This window comes from Bradysia coprophila, unplaced genomic scaffold (genome assembly GCF_014529535.1).
Source record: "Bradysia coprophila strain Holo2 unplaced genomic scaffold, BU_Bcop_v1 contig_232, whole genome shotgun sequence".
Taxonomy (NCBI): Eukaryota; Metazoa; Arthropoda; class Insecta; order Diptera; family Sciaridae; genus Bradysia; species Bradysia coprophila.
This window is the reverse complement of record NW_023503493.1, coordinates 17492878-17520069: the sequence shown is the minus strand read 5'-3', so window position 1 is coordinate 17520069 and position 27192 is coordinate 17492878. Positions and strand designations below refer to the sequence as shown.

The following is a 27192-nucleotide window of genomic DNA, read 5'->3' as shown; positions in this document are numbered from 1 at the left end:
GGTGATTTGGTTGCAAACACTTATAGCAACATTTTGCAGTAAATATTTTCTCATTCTTTGTTTTTAAGGACATTTTTCGCGCTGAAATACAGTTTTGGCTTTTATGTGCTTTCTCACAAAAAACACAATTGCTTGTAGAAGGTCCACTATTGTTGAAAAGATCGATTGCAGTTGCTTGTTCATATCTCTGGTACTTATTATGTCGAACCATCTGATATTCTGGATTTGTGTCTGATCTCCTTTTTGCCACTTTTAATCGAATTTCGCTTTCTACTTCTGTTTGTAGAAATTTCATTAGTAGATTCAGTTCTTCTCCTTCTTCGGTATCGATGAATTGACTTCTCAATCTTTCCCAAACTTGAAGAATCTCTTTGGATAAAGTAGACTCTACTAACGGATACAACATTGTGGCATACTTGTCACTAGTGACACCTAGAGATTCTAGTGCTCGCAGCTTCGTTGCCAATGTATCATATAGTTTTGATAGTGATTCATTTTCACTGCTCTGATCCGTTACTAACCTTAATAGTTCTCTCATATACAGTTCAATCAATATTTTGTCCTTACCAAAACGTGACTTCAGGTATTCGATTGCTTTTGGATAATTTTCGGATGTAGGGGGAAAACTAGATACCACGTCTCTAGCTGGAGTATCTATTGTCGTCGCTTGGATTAAATATTGAAACTTCTCTTCGTTCGATAAATTCTTATCTTCGTGTATGCCTTTAAACTGACTCCAAAATTGTAGCCAATTTTTCGTTTCTCCATTGAATTTAACCAATTCCAATTTAGGTAGTTTATACCTTGATTTGTTGTCGCCACCACATGAATTGTCGCCACCACATGAATTGTTACCACATGAATTGTTGCCACCCAAGTTGTTGCCACCCGAGTTGTCGCCACCCGAGTTGCTATTACGACTTTCTGTGTCTTCTGTTTTGCTCATTTCCTCCACCAGTAACGTTATATCGTTCATTTTGTCTCTGTAGTCCTGCCGTATAGTGATCTCTTCGTCCATATCCTCTTGAGAAACGTTTTGTGCCATTATTTCCTCCATAACCATTTCATCTGCCCTGTCCAATTGATTAAAACGATCTTCGAGTCGTTTGAACAGACGCTTTATCAAACTCATGTCGTCTGTAACGCCTTTGTCCAATTCCTCTGCGAGTTCATTGTAAGCGATGGTGAATAAGCGCTTGAATGAACCGCGTTTCTTCACCGCAGACATGGTCTAAATGTTTACTTTTTGTTTTTTAATGAGACGTATCTAAACAGTGCTGCTTCTTTTAAAACTTCGTCTTCTATTAATTTCGAATATTTTCGCTGTGGGACTGACGCGTATTTCGTTTCTTTCGAAGCCTCAATAATTTCCTTTTGCCGGACGGAAATACGTTTAGGTTGTTTCTCAGAATAAATCGCTTTCGACGAACTGTGAAACTGACCAATGATCTGCACGGACTTAGGATTCTGCACGTCACTAGTCGAACTGCGAGACTGACTACCACTGACCTGAACAGACTTACGATCAGGCGCGCAACTAGATGAATTTTCCGGAGTAATTGGTATATTTTTTGTCGTGAAATGCGAAACACGTAATTTTGGCATGTCAGAATTCCTTTTATTACAAACCGATCACTGATTTGTACGTGTCGGCCACAGACAATTACCTTCAAATGACTTGTGTCTCCTACACAACTCTGTCTCCTTTGTGACTACCGCACAACCCTAACTGATTTGTGTCTCCTGCACAACTTTCAGACCGATTTCGTGACTACCGCACAACCAAATGCATGATTTGTGTCTCCTGCACAATCAACTAAACTGTCGTACGTTGAGTCAGCCAAAATGTATGACTAACCAAACGAACGTACGTCGCCAACCTGACTGTACGCCAGCCAAAATGACCAACTAGCCAAATGTATGACCAACCAACCGAATGTATGTTGATCTAGCCTAAACGACCAACCAAATGAATGTCTGTCGAACCAGCTGTCTGACCAACCAGCCAAATGTATGACCAACCAATCGAATGTATGTTGATCTAGCCAAAACGACCAGCCAAATGAATTTCTGTCGAACCAGCTGTCTGACCAACCAGCCAAATGTATGTTGATCTAGCCAAAACGACCAACCAATTCGTCGAACCAGCTGAGTTATTTTAGAAAATTTTAACTGGTGAGTTTCTCACTCCAACACGCAGTGCCAGTCAAATTTTCCAAATAACTTAACTATCCCACGACCAATGCTACGACCAATGCTAAATTTTAGCTTTTTTACCAACTGCGCCACTTGTGATGAATAATGATAAACTACTGAATTAGGGACTTGTGTCCCGTTTAACGTTTGTTTATTGAATGCGAATAACTTACAATATCGTTCTGTATTTATAGGCCGTTTCAAAGGAATCTAGATTATATTTTAATCAATTGGCCGTCTTGATACAATCTTAATATATTTGATTTACAAGTGATTTCGGATTTTCAGGAGTGATTTCTACAACACAACCTGTTCTATATACACATTGCAATGTGATGTATAGAGACGCGCTAAATAAAATCAAGTAGTTAATGCTTAGTATGTACGCTTCAACAATACGTTCTGTATAATTGTGTGACTCTGTAGCCGAATGGCTATGGTCGTTGCTTAGTGTTTGGAAGAATTTTGGTGTTGGGAGTTCAAATCCTGGTCTGTGCAAAGTTTTTATTTATAAAATTTAGTCTTTCTTAAAGGTACTGAGCTATGTAGCGTGCGAAAAAAATGTGAAAAAGCCCAAGTGCGAAAAAATAATCAAAAACGCACTGTGAAATAAATACCTTCAAAACGACATTAAATGGATGCATGGAAAGGTGATGATTATGGACCGGAATTGCGAAAAAATATTTTTAAAAACCTAAACATTTGATATTAGGAAGACTGTGATTTACATAGTAACTTCTCCAATAAAGTACACACAAAGTTTATAGAGAGTTAACTTATAGTTTCCAAGTTTTACGTCGAATTCAATCAAAATCGTAAACATTCTATTTATTACTGACCTTATAGAAACGATACGATCTGCTATCGACAACGACGACAATCGGTGAACACTCTTATATAGCGGAATATAAGATAAAAATATTGACAGATGCTGTGTCAAACACTACTTTACAAACACTTTACTCAAATGAAGTTATAGATTTAATGATTATTCCGACGTAATACATCCAAAATACCTAAAATTTCTGTTCAGTCTGGTTGATCTGTTCAAATAAAAGCGGTAGACGTAGAGAACACAAATTACATATTCTACCTAATAATTCTTAAATACAACGGCATCAATAATTAGGAGCTATCGATTCGCGAAAATTTACAAAAATTTTACAAAATTTCACTCACTCATGAACCGAGGGCATACATGCTCTCCAGACAACGGTGTGAAACGTTCACAATATTGTTATAAGGAAGGTCGTAACATCATGTTACATGGGAATGCCTAAAATCTCTTCATCAACGAAAAGCCACAATATCACCAAAAAATTGTGACATTATATGAGCTGGGGTAACGGCACCAGGTATAACTGTTTTTTGTTTCTCACATCCAGAGCTGGACGATTCTTAAATTATGCCGTTACTCTAACACTTTCTTTTGGCCAATATATTAGGTTAAGTGGGTGGGACACAATGTGGCAGCACCTTGGACTCTAATTGGCCTGCTGTGCAACCCTCAGAAATTCATTATCTATCAGTTACTGTTTACCCGAGAATATGTTTGCTAATATATTAGTTCTGTAAGAACCATTGACCATAAACAAATAAATATTTCTATAAATTCTTTAGCTCTGTGAAGACTTAAGCTCTCTGACGCTGTCATTTTAAATGGTTGTAATAAATTTTGCTGGGCTTTTTTTATCCTTTTGTTATGCAAGTCAAAGAAAACATAAAGAAAAATTTCGCTTAAAAAAATACAATACAATAACGTCACCATTATATCGAACACATCTTCCTTCCGTTCATCGTAATGGAATAAAAATACATTTGAAATTGACCTCATAAATCTTCAACTCCTCCTAAAATCCGTACATTTCGTCTTTCTGTTGTAAATATAATGAGATGTTTTTTGCGTTTTTTCTGCCCAACCAACAAACAATCTCATCACACACACACCAGACCGTCTGTTCAGTTTTTCACTAAAAAAAACATTCCCTCAATGTAAATATTTTTGTTACATTTTTCCCTGTTTCTTGTTGTTAAAACCTCAGTTAAGTGGTACTGTCTTATTGTTTGATGTCTCTTCACAAAGAACAAAATAAATGTGGTAGTCTTACGGAGTAACTGGCATAGATTGAAATAACAATCTACGTCATACATTTAAGCAAAATTATTGTTGGGCTACTTGACACGTGCAGCTCATTGGTTCATTAGAGAAATAGCTCACAGAGAGACTACTTTCAAGTGTTTGATGTTGAACTATCGTAACATGATTCTGGTATATATTTTTTCCATAGCTATGCTTTTTTCAAGTGCAAGTTAACTCTGCATTTATTTTAAAATACACCAAACAAGTAAAAATACAGAAACTGCAGCTTCAGCTACTATCTCATATTAGTTCATTAAAAAAATTATTCAAACCACACTTGATAATGATGGCAAGTTCCTAATTAAACGGGATTTTGCTGTTTTGAAATTGAAATTTCAAATAAACTTTGAAATTGAATGAGAAACGTCATACCTTTACGTCGTTATATATCAAAACGGAAAACATTTTCACAACGGATTATATTTTTATGAATGAACCCAGAATATTTAATACGGATCTGCTTCATTAATAATTTGCGCTACTTATCTCTGACAAACATGGATTTTTCCCTTCTTAATTTACAAACTGTAACAAAATTGAATTAAGGATCATTTCTGTTATAGAAATTGTTTGATAATTACCATTTTCTCGACAGTTAATTTGAGCTTTTCTGCTTAATGAAAATTTTTCGCTTATTGAATAATAAAAATGGTAAGAAGTTTTTTTTTCTTCATCGTTTCGGTTCGGTTGGGAAAAAAGGGGTTAATTGGGTGTTATGACGGTTTAAACATTCTCTTTTTAGAAATATTCTTTTCGACCTTTTCAAACAAAATTAACGACAGATTGGATTGTTATGAGTTCTAGATCTGACAAATTACACTTTCAATGTTGTAGGCTCGGACTTTTACATTTGCCGAACATCATCAATTACGCATATTCATTAGTATACGCAGACCGAGGGTTGGGGGGAGTAAACCTAATTTGTAATTTGATATAAAATTCAACCGATAGAAAAATTCAATTTTACCAATAAAAAATAATAAACTACCGATATTATTAGTACCGATAAAAAATAATAAAATACCGATAGAAATGTGGTACATGTCGCTGGCACTACTTTCATCTGACGACGAAGTTGACGCGAGTTCCACGACCTCCTTCATAATTTTTTTTAAGTGATCTGGAATATCTTAGAACAACTCAAGATTTTGTTGAGATGAGTTGACAATGAGGCCGTAAAGGCGTTTTGTTGGTACCTAGGGAATTTATCCTTTTACGAAATGCAACGTAAATGCTTTTAATTCATTCCTAGGGAATTCGTTCGTTTAAAAAATGTAACGTAAAGAAGTTTAGTTAGTCCCTACAGAATTCAGCTTTTTACGAATACCAATTTTCATTGTACATAAAAAGCGTTTTAACACGCCGAGCGATTCGGCCCATTGCCCCGGAGCGAAGCGGAGGGTCGCAATGAGAGCCGGGCGCCGGAACGGTGTCGGTAACTTAGGAGTTACTTTTTTTTTTCTCGCACCGTCTAATAAAGTATCTTTAGAAAATAATACGCTAATAAAATTTCACAGACAGAGAAATACTCAGCCATAAATGGTGGAGGTGCCATCGACATGTAGCTTATTTCTATCGGTATTTTATTATTTTTTATCGGTACTAATTTTATCGGTAGTTTATTATTTTTTATCAGTAGTGTTGAATTAATTTATCGATCATTTATTACCATCCATTTATAATTCATTCATATTTTATATTAAATTTTATTGGCTTATGGTAATCCATAGGATGACCCATTATGAACTGTATAACGCCCGTCAAACATCAAAGATATAGAAGCAACCGAACGTTTAAGTGTGAATTCTTCTGATTTTTCTGATTCTGTATAAAAGCTTGATCTGAACTTGAATCATTCTTTCCAAGAAAATTCTCATATGTAATCATCATTATTCAACAGACAATTTTCACATGGTGGAGACTGTCATTTCTTTTCTAAATTAGGGATATGACGAGGGGACTACGCAAGCAAATATTGGGACAAGTGCTATTTACTATTGGCGTAGTTTTCCGTTTTCCCATCGATATATGAACTCACCAGATCAGAACCTATTGTTGGGAATCTTATTCTTCATCAAGCTTCTTAACTTAACTCAACTAAACTTTTCATGTGCTTGACGTTCTACAGTTCTATTTGTTCCACATAGTATTTTATCGATTTTTTTTATTGTCAGGAACTTTGAGAGTTTCGAGACGTTCTAGTAATTAAAATTCCGATTACAGTAACTCCTGCAAACCATAAATGAAGTCGGACAATTTTCTTACAGTCCTAATTTTTTTTTTGTATCATGGAGCAGTAATGAAATTAGATTTTGCAAAGCTAATGTCTATTGCAACCAAAATATTCCTATTACAATTTCGGCATCACTGTCACTAAACACATTGCAGTAGCAGGATTTGTGATTCGATAAAATATGAACTCAAGCGGATAATGAGTAAATGTATTATTTACGGCTTCAACAAATGCTTTTATAATGTATTCCGCATGAGACTACATTTGTGTTGTGTTAAATATTTGAAGGTTCGACTATCTGTTCGTGCATGTATGGTTATAGTTACACAACTGGTCGAGTTGCTTTTCACTTCGTCTTCGTTAAAAATTCATAACGCTGCTTAAAATTGAAAACTCATAAAGATTCTACCGGAAAGGTTTTCATTAAATTTGTTATTACAACAGTTTCACTTCAATATATACCTAGAAGCAGTACTTACAACGAGAAATAAAAGGCACATGCATATCATCGCTTCGAGCCTGTAATATTCCACACAAATAAACATGAAGGAAATTATATTCTTCATAAAAGTTTTATCATAATGTGTACCTGTACGTGTTTGCATTTCTCTCCAAAGAATGTGCTTTACATTGAAGTGCATACGGACCGATGATCTGCTGCACAGAAACTTATATTCATATAAAATGCAGGGAATTTTTATAGTTCTGAATAAAAGGTGTTCTTCCTACGGTCTACATGATATATGTATGTAAGCAATAAAGATCCATGACGCAAAGTGCACAGCTATGGTATGAAACTTTTCCATATCCACGTCATGGTATATGATGGAGGCTACGCGTGTTCGAAAGAGACAGAAGATGAACTTAATCATTTAGCTCCTGTACTTTGTGTTTTAGTTTCAAATTTCCTGTTAACAAGCGGTGGCTGAGTTCGACCTTTTTTTTCAAATTAATTTAATTAAATTTCCACCTTCTTTAACATAGATAAGTAGATTAATGCATGTGAATTAAAGAGGCGTATACTTTAGCTTTTTTTGTTGGGGACAACTGATAGAAATCTTTGTAGTAAAAATTTTGTGTGGCAGCGAAACAAGCAAAAGTCGGAAACGTTAATTTTTGATAACGGCTATTAATCTGTTATTGACAATGACGACAAAAATGTGTGAAAACGACTTGTGCGATGAGCTACGGTTTCAGTGGTCTTTTATACAAAAAGGAATATGTATATTAAAACTAATGAAGTAGAAGAATAGTGTTGCTTGTAAAACTGTACTCTCGCATAATTAAACAGTATTACCGAGTATTTTGTTTACAGAATATTTCCATGTTCAAAATGTTCAAATTCAGTGGTATCTGTATAGTATAATACATAAAGGTGGTAGTGGACCACTTGCATTTTTTTAATTGAACAAACAAACAAAAAAATTAAATACAGTCCGAGTTATTTCTGCATAAAAAGCGAAAATATTACGCTGAAAACAATTTTTGTTTTTATTTCATTTCAAAAATAGACAGATTTTCATTTCGCATAACTGCCTTTGAGAATAAACCGATTGGAAAATTTTTCGTGGAATACTTTTTTAAATTATAAAATGCAATAATTCCAACCCAATTTCGTTAGACACTTTTTCTACTCAAATAAATTGCACAAAAGTCACAAAACTACTTATAGTACAACACCAACACGCACCATGTTCACCTAAATCTAGTACTTCTATTTGAGATCAAAACACAGGGTCGTACCAAAAGAAAATTCGGGTTATTTTGTGTAAAACATATAAAAATGGAAAAATTCTCATTCATTTAATATTATATAAAAATTTGAAGCGGCCTTCAATAAATCCCCGAATTCCTAGTATGACCAGTACGCCATAAAAATCTAAGAGTGGAATTGAGTTCCAAACAACGATTTTATTTCGATTATGAACATTATTATGAGCAAAAAATTATTCTAGACCATAACAAAAAAGTTTTTAGTTTTTTTTTATAAAGCTGATTTTGTGTTCATAACATCTACAACTCGATGGAGAAGGGTCATTTGCCAAATGAAGAAGGACGTTTTGTTTACATCTTTGCTAAATATCCCGATTCTTTCACAAGTAAATTTTCGCAATTTCGACTGAATAAAAAGATGGCGCGCTGCACGCATGTTGACGAAGGTTTCTGACTTTGCTTATTTTCTTAATTTTTCACGATACTTTACTGAATTAAAAATTAATTATGCAAAATTTCCATGCATAATATAATGCAAAAATACTTCAAATAACGTTCGGCATCGAAATAAAATATAAAAATGTTTTGTTTGGAACTTATATCGTTGTTCATCGTTCATCGTTGTTCATCATGCAAGCTTAGTTTTGCGCCAGGCATCAATAACGTTATAACCGAAATGATTTCTGTTACTCGAATAACGTTATTCAGGAATCGAAATGAATTCGGTTACTCGAATAACGTTATTCACGAACCGAAATGAATTCGGTTACTCGAATAACCTTATTCACGAACCGAAATGAATTCGGTTACTCGAATAACCTTATTCACGAACCGAAATGAATTCGGTTACTCGAATAACGTTATTCAGGAATCGAAATGAATCCTGTTACTCGAATAACGTTATTCAAAATCACGAACTGATTTCGGTTAATTTATCACAAATGCATGCAGATTACACCAAAGATCATTTCCAATGACTGAAAAAATAAAAACTCCAACTCACAGACACAAATAATCGATCTCTGTGGGTCGGAGGTCCATTGTTGTGTGAAAAAATTAAAGTTTGGGGCACTCTCCGGTACATTGTTAATTTTTGGTCTCTCATCGATAGTGTCCAAAGGTATATTTTTCTCTACAAACGTTTTATTTTTCGATAGACCCATGAAAGTACCAGTGTTTGAAGGTTAGGGTCTAGACTTTCCTACAATAACTGAAATAAAATGCAACTCCTTCTACTCTAGCTACAATATTTATTCGTTTCTATCTTACATCTACTGGATGCTATAACAGAATGAATCTTAAAACTAATTGAACCTCCGTTGTAACCTATATACATAACACTATACATAATAGTCATTCGCGCTCATATGTACGTTCAGAAAGTTACACAAAGTTAATGTCAGATGGCTCTCCTATCAGTTAGTTCTCGTTAGTATAACACTTATCTATTTGAATGTTCGCAACGGTTTCCGAACCACTTCCCGACTTGAAACATTCATGTTTAAATTAAGAATGACGATATAAAAATTTTTGAACGTTTTAAATCACCATCGCAACAACTGGCCGAGTCTACCCCGGTTGAAACCAGCCCGAAACGATCGTGATTTAAAGTTCTTACAATGACAGAAAAAATTTGACAACAAAATCGCACAACTACAAATGTTCATCCAATCGAACGTCCTAAATTTTCAAACAATGTACGTGTCAATGACCTAGTTTTGAAACAGCTGTCGAACTGAAATTTACTTTGTTGCAACGCGTCGTTGTCATTATGTGAAAGTGAAATTATTATTATTATTTTTTTTTTAATCGGTAAACCAAATGCGCATACTAACTTTAATTGATTTCTAAGTGCGCGTTATTACGTTAATTTGTTAAGACAAAGCTAGTTAACGTGTGTGTAATCAAATTCCGCGATAAATAAAAAAAAAACTTTTTTCCGTGGTAACCATAATGAGGTTATGTCGAGACGATTGCTGAAATTTGGAACATTGTTTCGTCCGCTTGTGCTTCAGATAAGTGAATCCACACGGTTTGATGATATGTGATTCTTTGGTTGATTGTGTTTCCCCAGACATGTTCGACAATGGATGTGGCGTGGACCAATAGGTAATCGTCTGGACCAATGGATTATGGAAAAATGGATGATCTTCTGGACCAATGGATGATCTTCTGGACCAATGGATTATGGAAAAATGGATGATCTTCTGGACCAATGGATTATGAGACTGCGGCTTGAACCAAATCTACGCACAGCGTTTGATGACCCTTTTCACGGCTCCAATCGATTAGATTACTTCGAGACTGCTTCGGAACGGATGACCCTGCTTCGAACGAATTTCTACTGGAAATTTCCACCAACTCGATAATCTTGCCTCGGTTGCCAATTGTACCAATTCCAACCTAGTTTGATCCCCAATGACTACGAATGCTTCCTGCGTTGACTGCTTCGTGCGGTAGGTACAAACAGCGATAAATTCTACTGGAACTTTCCACCAACTCGGTGACTTTGCTTTGTTCGCCAATTGTACCAATTCCACTGCTTACGGTTTACGTTGATCCACGATTGCTTCCGTACGGTATGTAACGAACAACGATAAATTCTACTGGAACTTTCCACCAACTCGATGACCTTGCTACCGCTTTACGTACAACTACTTTTCTTCGACGAATTTCAACTCGGTAATCTTGCCTTGATGCCAATTGTGTTAATACCAACTTAGATTGATTCTCTGACCATCGACTGTTTTTGGCCGTTGATTCTCGATATAAACCACTGGTTTCCACCAACTCGGTGACCTTGTACCACTCCGCGCACAACAACTTTTCTTTCACCAACTCGGTGACCTTGTACCACTCTGCGCACAACAACTTTTCTTTCACCAACTCGGTGACCTTGTACCACTCTGCGCACAACAATTTTTCTTCGACCAACTCAGTGACCTTGTACCACTCTGCGCACAGCAACTTTTCTTCGACGAATTTCAACTGGAAATTCCCACCAACTCGGTGACCTTGTACCACTCTGCGCACAGCAACTTTTCTTCGACGAATTTCAACTGGAAATTCCCACCAACTCGCTGATCTTGCTTTGCCGTAATATCTTCGTCGAACGAATTTCAACTGGAAATTCCCACCAACTCAGTGACCTTGTACCACTCTGCGCACAACAACTTTTCTTCGACGGCTATTGTCCAACGATTTTCGGTTTTTTCTTTGAATTAGTGGATTTGACGATTTTAATTTCCATGAACCAAACTATTTCCACTCCTCGGAATTTTCAAATTTAACCGGCCAATTCTCAGGCACCCGTACTTTTAGAACAGTTTGTCGCACCGATTGAAACTGTCGCACTTGAACTTGTTATAATTGATTTGTGGACTGTATATCACTTCGTCTCGCTGATTACTTTTTGATGGCGAACGAAGGACCATGAAATAAAATGCAACTCCTTCTACTCTAGCTACAATATTTATTCGTTTCTATCTTACATCTACTGGATGCTATAACAGAATGAATCTTAAAACTAATTGAACCTCCGTTGTAACCTATATACATAACACTATACATAATAGTCATTCGCGCTCATATGTACGTTCAGAAAGTTACACAAAGTTAATGTCAGATGGCTCTCCTATCAGTTAGTTCTCGTTAGTATAACACTTATCTATTTGAATGTTCGCAACGGTTTCCGAACCAATAACGGAAAAATGTCAATACAACTTCCCGAGAGCTCTGCACAGCTTCTCAAAGTTGGCCTGAAATGGCCTGAATTCTACTTGTATGACTACTTATATTCACTAAATAGCCGCGGGGACAGCGTGCATCTGAGGAGGTCTGAAAAGCATTCCAAAACACGTCGACTCAGAGGGTTTCAGCGGTCTACGATCAAGCACTAGACGTGATTTTTGTTTAAATACTCAAGTATTACGCATTGTTGGATTGGTATGTTTTTGAGAATTACTATATAATAATTACAGATGAATAGTTCAAGACATGTTGGTTGGGTGGCAAAAACGGAAGAGGATAAAAAGATCGCATTATATGATTCTTTAATTAGCCAATATTTCTTTGTTCCTTTAGGATTTGAAACGCTAGGTCCATGGGGTCCTCATGCAAAGCAATTTATTTCCGATTTAGGCAAGAGAATTTCGAATGTCACTAACGAAAAAAGAGCTACGCTTTTCCTTCTTTCGAATGAAAATCAGAAAAAATATTAGTTAATGTTTTCCCCTGTTTCTCCTGAAGATCATGAAGCAGGCCAGTTTCCATGGTTCTGGATAAATACCGGAGAGTCCCCCAAAGTTTAATTTTTTCATACAGCAATGGACCCCCGACCCACAGAGATCGATTATTTGTGTCTGTGAGTTTGAGTTTGTATTTTTTCAGTCCTTGGAAATGATCTTTGGTGTAATCTGCATGCATTTGTCATAAATTAACCGAAAATAGTTCGTGATTTTGAATAACGTTATTCGAGTAACCAAATTCATTTCGATTTTCGAATAACGTTATTCGAGTAACCGAATTCATTTCGATTTTCGAATAACGTTATTCGATTAACCGAACTCATTTCGATTTTTGAATAACGTTATTCGAGTAACCGAATTCATTTCGGGTAATAATAACGTTATTGGGGATGCCTGGTTGCCAACAATCGAATCTACGCTGTTTACTGCTGTTTCCCTTATTTCTCTCATTTCGTATTCTATTTCCAATGGGAAATGTTAGAAAACCAATAAACCAAGTAGAACAGCTTAAAAGTGGGATTTTTTCGTGTGCGAAACAAGAAGTAAATAATTTTAGTTCGAATAACGTTCTTCAAATAAAGTTATTAAAAAAATCAAATGAATTTCGGTCGACAGAGATCATCTAAATCTGTCGAGTCGAGATGTAATTATTTTTCAGTTAACATAACCACGACTCATAGGATTTTAACTGGATGTCAGTAATATATACTCAATATACTCGAGTGTAACATGGCAACAGAGAACACCCTTATTGAGTCACATATCACAGGAAAGAGGTTTTAAGATGACTCATAAAAATCTGATTTTGCTTTACTTTTTAAATAAATAAAAGTTGAGCTAATTGAAATCCATAGTTTATAATTGGAAGCCTCATAGTCCGATGAGTAAAAGGCCATATAATACCCAATTAATAAGTACGGTTATTGAATGTGTTATACAAAAAAAAATTCTTCTTTATCCCAGTACCATAGACAATGTGTCGCTAGTCGGATAAGTACAGTAAACTCCAAATCTTTCAACAATTTGTCAGTTACTTCTTATAAAATTGAACAGTTTGTAAGCCTCTTACTAGTGAGTCACCGATAATCACTCTTGCCTTTCAAGAATGACCTTCGTTTAAATGACGAGCTAGCAGAATTAGCATATGGCGTTCTATTGTTAGGTGCTTCAAAATGGGGTTACTGTCGAACGGAATAAAAGACCGATGAGTTAGCGACCAAATTATTCTTTTTTTTTATTAAATCTACTCTTAGTTATTGCGGAACCAAAGGTAACTTACTATAAATGACTTAATCTAATTTCGTGATCTTAAACCTAACTTAAACTAGCACTTTCGTATATTCATTTATTTGAAACTGGCCTTTTTTTTTGTCTTTACGATTGTCTTTAGTCTTTTCACTTTATGCGCATAAATGTAATAGAAAAAAAACTTACGATGAACTTCCGATGAGCCACGTGGTGAACTGTCCTGCCGGTCGATAATATGGGATTGATGCCAATCTCGCCAATCAGATCCTAATTTCAGCACAGGAACTCACAGTCGTAGCGTTATAACCAGATGATACTAGGTTTGTTGTTATGGCTGAAGGCCTTTCACTTTTTCTTTTTCTCTTTTTTTAAATTTTTACAATGGCGTCTTTGCCCGAGAGATTCCTTTTCTTTTTTTTTTTTATCAATTTATCACTTTTTCTTCTTCACAATATTCTACCACATTGATAAATGATCTTCACTCGCGATTAACTATTAATTTAGATTCGTAAAACAGATTCATTAATTACAAAAAAATCAGTTCGCGATTTTAGGTTTCTCGAATATTCGTGTCCTCTTGATACGAGCTTACGGGTACGAATGAATGTTCGCTCGGATCTCTCGTCGGGTTGCTCTTAATTTCGAATCGTTCTATCCGGCCACGTAATTGTGTTCGAATGGTACCAGCAATTGATTCGGAATTAATCAAAATTGCCAATAGATGGTGCCAATAAAATCGGAGCGAACATTTGAACAAAGTTGATGGGGCTTAATACTAGACTTCTTATTCTATTTGCGTTAATTTTTGTGGTCGCTAAAGTTTTAGTTTTTGTTTTTTTTTCTATCTTCTTTTTTTTTGTGTGTGTATTTTTGTACATCTTTTCACGATGAGAAAGCGTTCTATTCACGCGCCAAAACTCATCTAACGAACGTTATAATATTGCAACTTAACTTATTTAATGATCTTAACCTAATAGACTTTTGATTGTTTATCTTTAAATCGGCATTGGTTGTAGGTCGCTAACGATTCGGGGGGCAGATACCGGGGGTATATCTTAGGAATAATTGTAGAGGGACTGGGTCTCGCTACAAACCCCTAGACGTGAGCTAGGATGTTTACTGATAGCGGTGAGGCTATTAGCAAATATCCTATTCGTTACACGAATTTGGCGGCGTTAATATTCTTTATATATCTACAACTAATCTCGAAGTGCACCGAACAAAACAGTTGCTTCCTGTTCTGTTTAGCCTTTTACTAGGGCTAATCCGCAATGCAAGCATAGGATCCGGCACTGTCAAGATAACATTTACGTTACTTCGGAATGGGCAATTTAGTTTCTATTGCGTTTGTAAATACCTTTCAATTTCGTCAGTCATTTTGCTGAAGTTTTCGCTTACATACTATATCACGACCTAGTTCGTACGGCAGCTAAGGGTCAAACTTTATGGCCGATATACATATGGTTCGCGATCCTAGTACGAACACTCGTTTAAACAAAAGGAAATCAGTGATCAATCTAATTTGATTGCTCAAATTTATTCGTACTTCGGCTTATCGTTAATTATTCTGGTCGTTATTGCTATCAATTTAATAATCTTCTCGGAATTCATATGACGGATGATTTTGATTAAATTGCTTTGTCGCTTGTGTCGTAGACGGAAAAAAATCTACTTAATTAACGCTATTTCGTTTGTTTTAACATCTGCTAGTGAGTGACGACTTAGGACAATGAGTTTATTGTGAGTACGAGCGTTCGTTCTCGTACGTGGTGGGAATGTTTTTATTCGGAATTTATTGCTTTATTGTGGTTATTGCTTACAATACACTTGAAAATCGGACAGCGCTATTGTTTATAGCGACAGCGGATTCGTTTCAACAAATTTTGTATTCTAATTTCTATGTGGCATGTAGCCAGGATGAAACAATTCATACTACAAAAAAAATTGACGCGAATACCTTTCCTTTAACTGGAATTCTCCAACTTTCGAACTACCGGTTGATCTGCTTTTGCATAAAAAACGCTATTACCCTTGTGTCATCTACACAAAAACACCGGCTCGTGGGACTGTTAGTTTTTCAGTAGAGGCGGTTTACCTTAGTTCGGCTTAGGATTAATGAACTACATGAAGACATCAATGTCAAACTCTCTTATTTCTATGGACCATTGGACTTTTCGTCTGGTGGGAAAAGTGACAGCTTTTCATTAGATATCAACTAGAAATTCGATTCTCACCGAACTTTAATCCATCACCTGTCGAATTTATTCGATTGGTACTATCATGAAAGTTTATTCTGTCTCCTCAACAACATGGTGCAACGCTTTGTGCTTCATTTCAAATCATTGAATGCTCGTAACCTTTTCGAAACATCAAAATGGAATGTTAATGATAAGATTTGCGGGTGCCGAAGTAATCGTGGGATCAATCTAATTGAACTTAAATTACGCAGAAATACCATACAAGTAAAACTTAAGAAACTAAAAAAAAATCTCGTGCAAGCAGAATCTATTTTAATTTATCCTAAAAAAAACGCTAATGCAAATAAAAATGAAAATGAAAATCTTATATCTACCTTAACCTAGTGGCATCAGACTTATTGCTGTTTGAACGGTTTAATATTCCCTGAGGTTAGATTCTTGCCAAGAATCCGTCATAGCCTATCATGTCGTCTTTTTTTTTTTTTTCTTTTTTTTTTTTTTTTACTTAGCGGAAAAACGAGGGGTCAAATCCTGTACGTGGATTTTTCCAACCTCTTTTCCCGCTTCATCGTGGATTATATAAGCCACGTCAGAAATCGCTCGTTTAATTCTGCCAGGCATCCGAATGGGGGCTAATTTCTTGCTGAAACCTTTCTCTGCGTCGGATAGCGCGTGATTCCTATAATACACTTGGTCGCCTTCTTTAAAAACCAGATGTATTCGCTTCTTGTCATAATATCGCTTATTACGCTCGTAAGCCTCCTTTATTCTAGTTTGTATATCAGAGAAAATTGCTTGGAAGCGCTTTAAAAACTTGGTACGACTTTCGATTGGATCGCTGTCCAAGCTTTCTTCAACCAGCGAATAATCATTAGCATGAAACATGTATTCCCTACCGTGGTTAAGAAAGAACGGAGAATAACGAGTTACAGAATGCACAGCAGTTTTTAAAGCTAAAGAGATTTCGGGAAGATTTTCATCCCAAGTACGATGGTTGTCTTTGATATATGCTCGTAACGCCGCATTTATGTTCTTGTTATGGCGTTCGGTAAAGTTACTCTGTGGATGGTAAAAGCAATTGCTCCACAGTCTAGTAATCCCGTACTTCTTTAACATAGCTTTTACTTCTTCACTCCGAGCGAATTGAGGACCGTTGTCCATGACCGTGGTCTGTGGAACACCGTACTCTAAGAAAATCTTTTCTTCCACGTTCTTGACAATATTTTTCGCGACAGCAGTTCGTAATGGTATCAAACAAGGGTATTTAGTTATCCAATCACTAACTACGAATAGGGAAGTATGTCCTCTTTTTGATCGAGGAAAAGGACCGAGAAGGTCCATGGATATTAATTGCCAAGGTAAAGAAGCTTTACGAAATTTTCCCATCAGTCCGAAAGGCTTAGAATTGCTAGACTTGGTCATCCCACACACTTCACAGTTCCTAACGTAAGACTTCACATCTTTCGAAATTCCGGGCCAGTAGTATCTTTCGAAAACCCGATCGATAGTTTTCCGAACACCTAAATGAGCCGATTTTGGATCATCATGGCATTCCTTCAATATTTCGGATCGATTTTCGACGGGAACCACCAGTCTCCATTTAAAATTCGTTAATTTTTTTCCGGTAGGAATAGGACAGTAAAAAATCTTTCCATCTGTTTCTTTGTACCGTTTATAACGCGGATTATTTGCTCTAATTTCTCTCAATAGATTGCCGTACCAAGCGTCATGATTAGACGGAATGAATTCTAACAAATCGACATATTCTAGGATATGGCAAATGGGGAATCGAGAGATGGCATCAGCCACGACGTTGTTTTTTCCTTTCAAGTGTTTGATTTTCATATGGTGCTGCTGTAAATTCATGACCCATCGAGCCAAACGGCCAGTCAAGTTCTTTTGTTTAAACAGCCACGTCAAGGCGGAATGATCAGTATATACGGTAAATACCGTTCCTTCCACGTACTCGAGGAACTTTTCTATACAAAAGACAACGCTCAAGCACTCTTTCTCCGTTGTATTGTAATGGATTTCCGGTCCCCGAAGCTTACGACTAACGTACGCTATAGGCCTGTCATACTTCTTCGTTTCATCGGAATACTGACTGAGTACACCCCCAATACAACCGTCGCTGGCATCACATGAAATAATAAAAGGCTTTGAAAAGTCAGGAGGTTGGAGCAAAGGGGCGGAGACTAATTTGTTTTTTAACTGTTCGAATGCTTTAATCGACTCCTCGTTCCATTCCAATTTCTTTCCCTTCTTACTTCCTTTGATTAATTCATGCAATGGTGAAGCAGTGACTGCGAAAGAATCGATAAATCTCCGGTACCAACCGGCCATTCCTACAAACCTCCTTAATTCCTTAATAGTCTTTGGTAAAGGAACTTTGAGCACACAGGATATTTTGTCTGGATCGGGTCTTAGACCAAATTCATCGACAATGTACCCCATGTAACGCATGTTCCTCAAACAAAAGCCACTTTTAGGAAAATTGATGGACAAATTAGCTTTCTGTAAACGTTCGGCTACTGTCTGCAAAGTGTGCACATGATCTTCGAAATTTTCATTTACTATAATCAGATCATCCAAATAAACAAATACGATTCCATCTAGATCGCCAAAGAGCTTATCCATGAGCCGCTGCATGGTGGCTGAACAGTTTACTAAACCGAATGGCATAGTTTTAAATTGCCAGACTCCGTGCCCACGCACAAAGAAAGCGGTTTTTTCTTTCGACCTTTCCGTCAGAGGTATTTGGAGATAAGCGTCTTTCAGATCGATTTTTGATATATACTGAGCTTTGCTCAAGCGTGATAAGATAGAATCTATTCTCGGTAAATCATACTTTTCAACCTTGTTATGGCGTTTAGTTTTCTAGAATCTAAGCACAATCTTAATTTCAACTTCCCACATTTGTACCGTTCCACCATGGTCAATGCATTTCGAAACGCTGTTTGAGCCGGCTCTACGACTCCTAATTCTTTGAATCGCAGAAACTCGGCTTCTACTTTCTTTTGCTTGTCTAAAGACATAGGCCTGGTACTGGTGAAACTGGGTGGATTGTTGCCTGTATCTATGTCATGTGTTATCACGTCAGTTCTACCTAAAAGAATGGAACCTAATTCCTCGAACTTTTCGATAATTGGTTTCAAAATCAGGCTCTGTTCTTCTGTTAAATCTTTTTGACTTTCTTCAAAGCGTTCTTCAGACATTACTTCTTCTGAAATTTCCATCACGTTTAGCTGACAGTCGAAATCAGAACTATTATCGGGTGTCCAGATAGTATTTGGGGTGAAAATGCCCATTCGGAAGGAACTCATAAACGGAATTCCTAAGACAATGTCTCGAGGTAAGGATGGAGCTCCTAACACTTCTATTATTGAAAACATGCCGTCAAAGTGAATCGGAATTGAAAATACATGTCGAATAGCATGTTTACTGTTCTCAGCAAGATTGACCTCTGGCTGATGGAAATTACTGACTTTCCTGTATTTAAATCCTAAACCTAATAAACGTTCGTAACCTAAATCACCACAAATATTACGAGTAGCTCCCGTATCTAATAAGGATGGGAAAGTTTGTTGTAGAATACTTAAGTTGGCATAGGGCCTGGGCTCGCCTTTGATTCTAATGAAAGTTGGAGGAACGGAAGAATCCGATCGAGCTTTATTGATTAATTTCTTTAATAAATTCTGAACTAATTGGATGGGCGGGGATGAGTCGGAGGTCGGAATGCCCATGGATTCTGACTCCGGTTTTCGTTTCCCGACATCTCGTTCACTACAGGGTTGCGTTTGAGAGCTACGTATCTTCCGCTAGATTCGCGATTATCTGAGTTGGTTTGAAAGTTATTATAAGTCCGATGATCATAATCTGAAGTGCGATTTTCAGGATATAAACCATTAGAGTTGTTTGCTGGACGCCAATTCGTCCGAGGCATGGGATACGACCTGGAATTATCGTAATTACCGTAATGAAAGTTAGAACGGTCGTTATTGAAGCTTTGTGAAAAATTGGATTCGTTTCGGTTAGGCATTGGATTTGATAAAATACGAATTCTTTGCTCCCATTCGTTCTCAGGAACTTCGCGATAGAAATTATCTTTGCCTAATTCGGCTTCGTCGAAACGAACAGTCTTTTGATGTGGGAAATTTCTTCCTCTATTGCCATAGGATGAAGCGACGTTGTAAGGAAACGCCAACGGTTTTACGCTTTGTGAAAAGGGCACGCGAGTATTAACTCGGAAAATATCCGTTTCTATCTTTTTGCAATGAAATTTCAATTCGTCGACGGTAGCCACTTCGACCGTACCTAAGGCATTGAGAAATTCTGGACGTAAATTACGACGAATAGTGTCGACTTGTAAACCTTCAGACATCTTGGTACTAAGTCTAGACATCAAGTGTTCCATACAAGCGAAATAAGATACAACATTTTCATTGGGTTCTTGTAACCTTCCTCTGACGAACTCCCACATGCTATCGCCGTAATCATATCGAAGATAATCGACTAATAATGCGGCTTTCATGCTCTCCCAATCGGTGAACTTTTTCTTTTCTTTACCGGTGCGATACCACATCAAAGCTCGATCAAGAAGCAGGTCGCTCATACCCTCAAAAAGGTCTTTAGGGACAACACCTCGAGATAAAGCTAATTCTTCGACTCGATTTATGAAATCCATAACCTGCATTCCATTAGGACCTCCAGAAAATTTCGCATCCCATTCCCACATTCGGACCTTGGAAGGATGGACCGTGCGAGAAGGTGAGACACCTAGCCGAGGGTTGACATATGAATTCGTTGCATCGCTATTTTTAAAAGGCGGCATTCCCATGTCGTTAGAAAAACCATTAGAAATTAAAGTCGGTCGTACAGTCGAGTTTATAGGTCGATTTCTACCAAAAGACTCTCGTCTTAAATCTTTTTCGGAAGTAGTTATGGAATATTCTAATGGGGATTCATCCAAGCAAAAAGTAAGCGACCTTAGGTAGATCTTATCTATTAAATCCTTTTCGATTTCACTTGAATTAGGAGGTTTAGGGAAAGTCGTTTGTTGTTCGCTTTCTTGTTCCATTAATTCACTCACAGACCAAAAATCCAAATCCGGAATGGGTTCAACTGGACGCGAAAAGGAGATTTTTACTTCCTCGCTAGTGTCTTCTTCTATAGCTTTAGCGAGCTTACGAAGAGCGAACATTATTTCTGACCGATAGGCTTTGTACCCTTCGTCTTCCTCTGGTACTTTAATAAACCCTAACCGAGCTCTTAGATGGATTAAATTAATCCGAATCGCTGTGGCGTGTCGAGCGTATTCGTCGGCAGTTTTAAACTTTTCGCCGATATGAATTAATATCTGCTTACAGGCTTCCAAATTATCTTTGTAAGAAAGACTCACTGGATATTTTCCTAATTTATAGAAACCGTCTTTAAAGATACGAGCTAATTGAGCTTGGCGTTTAAAAAAACCTTTTTCGACTTTAGCTCCTTGCGATTCTATTTCGTACGATAAAAATTCATATGTGAAGACTTTAACATAATTATTGATGTCTTCATCTTTGGGATAAGAAAATGCCAAACTATCAAAAGACTCTGACATTTTACCAACTACTGTGGATATTCAGAAGCAAGAAAGGTTAATACCTCGTTAGAAGAAATGCCAAGCGCGCTGTATCGCGTTTACAGAACCGAAATGACGATATAACATAGAAGATGTATACCGGGGTAGATGTACAGTACAACGATTGCGGCGCAGGAAAGGGAGAAAACTTTCATACGCGAAATCTAAAGCAGCGCGTTCTAGATTGATGATTTCCAGAAAAGATTCATTAACTGAAATCGGTCGTTCGATAGTTTTTACCAAACTTCTTTCTCCGTCGAATTCGGTAAAAAGTTTAGCTTTAATGAACTGACCGTGTATTTCAGCGGATATGGACAAGCTCATTTATAAATTTCAAAAAAAATCAAAAATAATTTCTTCTCATTCCACACTGTATTGCACATAAATTCCGAAGCAAACGTATTGTATTTGCAAAATTTCTAATACGGCCCTGACTACATGTCTCGTAAAGATTGCCGAGCCGAGACAATAGGCTTCAGAGACAATAGCGAAATTGATTATTCGCGTAACATCGTTAATGAATAAAGCAATACATTCGTTATGGCAGATGTGAATAAACAAAAATTTAAAGTCGAAAAGAACTTTTCCGTTACGATTTATCGTGATGAAATACGGTGGCTTTATTAGCTTATGAATAACAATGGCATCGTTTATCGTTTCAGCGTTTAACTTCAGTTCTCAACGAAATTGTTTTTGGTTTTATTATCAACTTATCATGCCACGATTAAGATGGAAAATCCGATGCAAAATTTTTTTTTTTTTTTTTTTAAGAATAATTTACGGCCAAAAAAATCGCTATACGGTGCTACTGTCAGGTAAATAGCTGGGGCGGTCAATGTCTAGGTCGACTAGGAAAATTATCGGAAACAAATACAACAAAACTTCCTATCAACGAGAATCCCGGTTGAGATGTAAGCCTCTTACTAGTGAGTCACCGATAATCACTCTTGCCTTTCAAGAATGACCTTCGTTTAAATGACGAGCTAGCAGAATTAGCATATGGCGTTCTATTGTTAGGTGCTTCAAAATGGGGTTACTGTCGAACGGAATAAAAGACCGATGAGTTAGCGACCAAATTATTCTTTTTTTTTATTAAATCTACTCTTAGTTATTGCGGAACCAAAGGTAACTTACTATAAATGACTTAATCTAATTTCGTGATCTTAAACCTAACTTAAACTAGCACTTTCGTATATTCATTTATTTGAAACTGGCCTTTTTTTTGTCTTTACGATTGTCTTTAGTCTTTTCACTTTATGCGCATAAATGTAATAGAAAAAAAACTTACGATGAACTTCCGATGAGCCACGTGGTGAACTGTCCTGCCGGTCGATAATATGGGATTGATGCCAATCTCGCCAATCAGATCCTAATTTCAGCACAGGAACTCACAGTCGTAGCGTTATAACCAGATGATACTAGGTTTGTTGTTATGGCTGAAGGCCTTTCACTTTTTCTTTTTCTCTTTTTTTAAATTTTTACAATGGCGTCTTTGCCCGAGAGATTCCTTTTCTTTTTTTTTTTATCAATTTATCACTTTTTCTTCTTCACAATATTCTACCACATTGATAAATGATCTTCACTCGCGATTAACTATTAATTTAGATTCGTAAAACAGATTCATTAATTACAAAAAAATCAGTTCGCGATTTTAGGTTTCTCGAATATTCGTGTCCTCTTGATACGAGCTTACGGGTACGAATGAATGTTCGCTCGGATCTCTCGTCGGGTTGCTCTTAATTTCGAATCGTTCTATCCGGCCACGTAATTGTGTTCGAATGGTACCAGCAATTGATTCGGAATTAATCAAAATTGCCAATAGATGGTGCCAATAAAATCGGAGCGAACATTTGAACAAAGTTGATGGGGCTTAATACTAGACTTCTTATTCTATTTGCGTTAATTTTTGTGGTCGCTAAAGTTTTAGTTTTTGTTTTTTTTTCTATCTTCTTTTTTTTTGTGTGTGTATTTTTGTACATCTTTTCACGATGAGAAAGCGTTCTATTCACGCGCCAAAACTCATCTAACGAACGTTATAATATTGCAACTTAACTTATTTAATGATCTTAACCTAATAGACTTTTGATTGTTTATCTTTAAATCGGCATTGGTTGTAGGTCGCTAACGATTCGGGGGGCAGATACCGGGGGTATATCTTAGGAATAATTGTAGAGGGACTGGGTCTCGCTACAAGTTGTGCGTGTCGTCAGATATTCCGTATTGCTGAGCTCTAAAAGGAGGGATTAATGTGCTATAATATGAAAATTTCAACCTAATGAATACATACAAAGCTAAGCTACTGGAAACCCCGGATTTTGACACATACATTTGTGCGGTATATCACCGAAAAAAGGATGTATAATATGGTGTTCCACCATAAGCCATATGTTCTACACTCATATTCGCATCAAATAAAGAAAATGTTTCGCTGAACGTCTCTGCTGGTGCTATCATAGAAAGCCATAATCGTAAACGCAGACAAAATATCAATTCATTTGAATTTGAAAATGTGTATAATATCATTTATCAGCTGGCGGTTCCCGAAGATATGTGTGTAAGTAAGATTTTCCGAAACATTACTGCATGTGGCGTGGTTGTATATTAGTGGATGAATTCATGAATTCGTATTTGTCGAGAGCGAATGAAAGAAAAACACACTAAATGCGGAAGGAAGAAATGTTGGATTTGTCTTTTTGGTATACATATACCATGCGGGTATAAGATCAAAATTGATGGTAAATTTATTCAGACGAACATCGTTTTCATTTTCGACTGATTCTTTGTTACGCTATTCCGAGCCCATACCACTACTATCATATACGAGGAATATAAAATAAATTTATTTTTTAAGCAAAAAGCTTTTTGCTAAATGTTTATTTGAGGATTTCTAATGTAATTTTCATTCCCCACAATTTCTGTTTAATTTATTTCGAAAATAAGAAAAACCGGATCACATTTTGCCGCGTGAAAACGGAAGATTTTAAGATTATTTTCTTAAATAAAATTAAATTGAAAGGAAAATATGGTTTGAATTCAACAATAAAAAATAAATGGCGTAACCGTATATTCATACATAAAAACGCTTAAATTTAAGAGACATCAAGATCATTGACAAAAAGCATAACAGAGACTCTAAACACTAATTTCAAACGTTAATTTACCCAAGGTTACACAAAACTTTGTTGCACTGGCTAAGTAGGTTTATAGTTAACCTTTCAGTTATGGTGATGCGATGCAATCAATAAGTCTTTTACTTTTTTGTTTAAAGCGTCTCTTAATCTTTGATACAAAATCTTTTACTTCGTTTGTTTGGCCATACATTTTTCTATATCAAGACCACATTAACCAGAGGTCACGATTATTTTTGCCGTTGCTGTCGACAACAGATGACTAGCCGGTGTAATAGATTTTTGATTTCATTACAGGACTATTTCACAACACTGTTACCGATTAACTCTCTACACTATTATTCCATCTCTCTGGTGGTCTACCTCTAGGTCGTGTTTTAGGTGGTCTCCAGTTCATGATCTTTTTGGTCCAACGTTCGTCCGTCCTTCTTGCAATATGTCCCGCCAAGCTCCACCTTAAAAATGCTTTCGGATCCATTTATTTGTTATTCTATCTCTGAGCGTAATTCCAAGCATACTCCCGTCCATGGCTCTTTGTGATATTCTTAATTTATTTTCGGAAGCTTTTACAGTCGAAGAAATTTAGTTTTCGGGTTTTCCAAAGGTATTAATCCTATTTAACCCACACTTTATCCCACAACAATGGAATCCACAAATTTAAATTTAGTTAACACAACGGTCACAATGACGGCACTGCAGTCACGATTTCAAAATGTGATATAGGGTGGCTAAACTAAATTTTGGTTTTAGCTACATTTTCTCTTGGTTTTTAATTATTACATCAGGCTTTTAAATTAAGAGTAAGGTAAGCGAGGGTATAGCTGACCGTGCAGGTGTACCTGACCAGCTACATTATTTATCTGTTTTGGAAAATAATAACAAATGAAAATACGCAAATTAACGTTATAATTAATCTTTAGAGCCTAAAGATTAATTTTTTCATGAAAATAATGCGATTATTATGTTTACTTATTTGATAAAACCATAAAATGAAACCATATCAGTACCTTAGAGTAATTATACCTAGAGAGGTATTTCGTACGATAAAATGTGGTCCCGACATCAGTTTGTATAAGATTTATATTTCGTACAATTTTACGTAGAGCTTTTCACTAACACATGTAGGCGTTGAAAATGTTGATAGTTGTCAGTTTTGTATTTTCCAAATCGCCTACTACTATTTTGGAATTTTGTTTAAAATCATTCGCAATAATAATTATTATTATTAATTAAATATGGTGCAAATGTGATTCATTACGGGATGCCAAAGTAAAGAAGTCAAGGGCAATGCCTGTTCATTTTTTCGGTAATTTTAAGTGCTTAATAAAAAACTAACTGAACAAACATTTGCACAACTAATTTGCTGCATAAAACAACACGGGTCAATTTCTATTCTTTTTTCGTTGTGTTTGTTGATATCAGTTCACATCGTGGTATGAAAAAGGTTCTCAATTTTTTTAAAAGAATCCTTCTAGTAGGCACATTCAAATTGTTTGCGCTAATTTGCCCACCAATTTAGTAGGGAAAAACGCACACTATCAAACATTACGTATTTCATGTCGGGACCACAAATTTTACGTAATTCTGTTCGACATTTCCTCTCTAGGTATAATTACTCTAAGATCAGTACAAAGTTGCACAATTCTTAAGAAAATCGAAAGATCGGTGTGGTCTAATTTAAGGTTTTTATTGACAAAAGAATTATTAATGGACAAAGTTTTGGTGTTTTTAGGTAGTAAATAGTTCGACAATTAATATTATTAACATAAATGGCGTCTAAAAGTTAATATTTGATTAATTACATGGTGGTCAAAACATTGCATCAAAAATATGCCATGTTTGTGTAGTTGACCGCACCAAATTCCGTACATTTTTCTTCATGTGACAAATTCACCTTCCATGTGCATTGTTGTGTACAAAATGATGTGATTAAAATTCGTTGATATTTTGTGTTTTTATGAGTTTTTATCATTGAAATTGGTTAATATCAGTGAATTAAGAGTGAAAATGTGTCGAATAATGCGAAATTATTGCGAAAAATGTGAAAAATGTCTTAATTTTGTAGCGGTCAACTACTGCAACAAGACTGGTCAGGTATAACAACATCCGTTTTTTAGTGGTCAGCTACTGCATCAAAAACAGTGCTTCAGTAAAATCAGTTTTTTACAATAAAAATTAATTAATTGTCAATATTTCTGATATTCTACGGAATGGGAACAGATCAAATTAAATTCTGACGAAGGAAAAACTTAGCTTCATCGAAACCATCTTGAGATACTGATGACCAAAGTTGAAAAATTGCTTAGCCGGTCAGCTACTACCTCGCTTACCTTATCTTTATGCAATATAAACCGTTTGAGTTTGAAAAAAGATGTTTTGTATCAGTGAACGATATAGGAAAGCGTTCAGTACGTCTTAACAAACAAAAGAACGTAAAAAATATTTGTACATTTAGCCACCCTACGTCCG

The 27192-nt window shown here is 36.2% G+C and overlaps 1 protein-coding gene and 1 long non-coding RNA gene across 2 annotated transcripts in view; one reads left to right on the top strand and one right to left on the bottom strand.

Moving 5' to 3' along the window:
- The window catches only part of LOC119077076 (calcium/calmodulin-dependent 3',5'-cyclic nucleotide phosphodiesterase 1-like), a 265077-nt gene that overhangs the window by 6184 nt on the left and 231701 nt on the right, over positions 1-27192 (top strand). The window lies entirely within an intron of this gene.
- Positions 8933-9270, bottom strand: LOC119077088. The gene is made up of 2 exons (XR_005087744.1): positions 9182-9270; positions 8933-9061 (listed from the first exon to the last, which is right to left on the bottom strand). It is a non-coding gene; the product is annotated as an uncharacterized LOC119077088 (long non-coding RNA).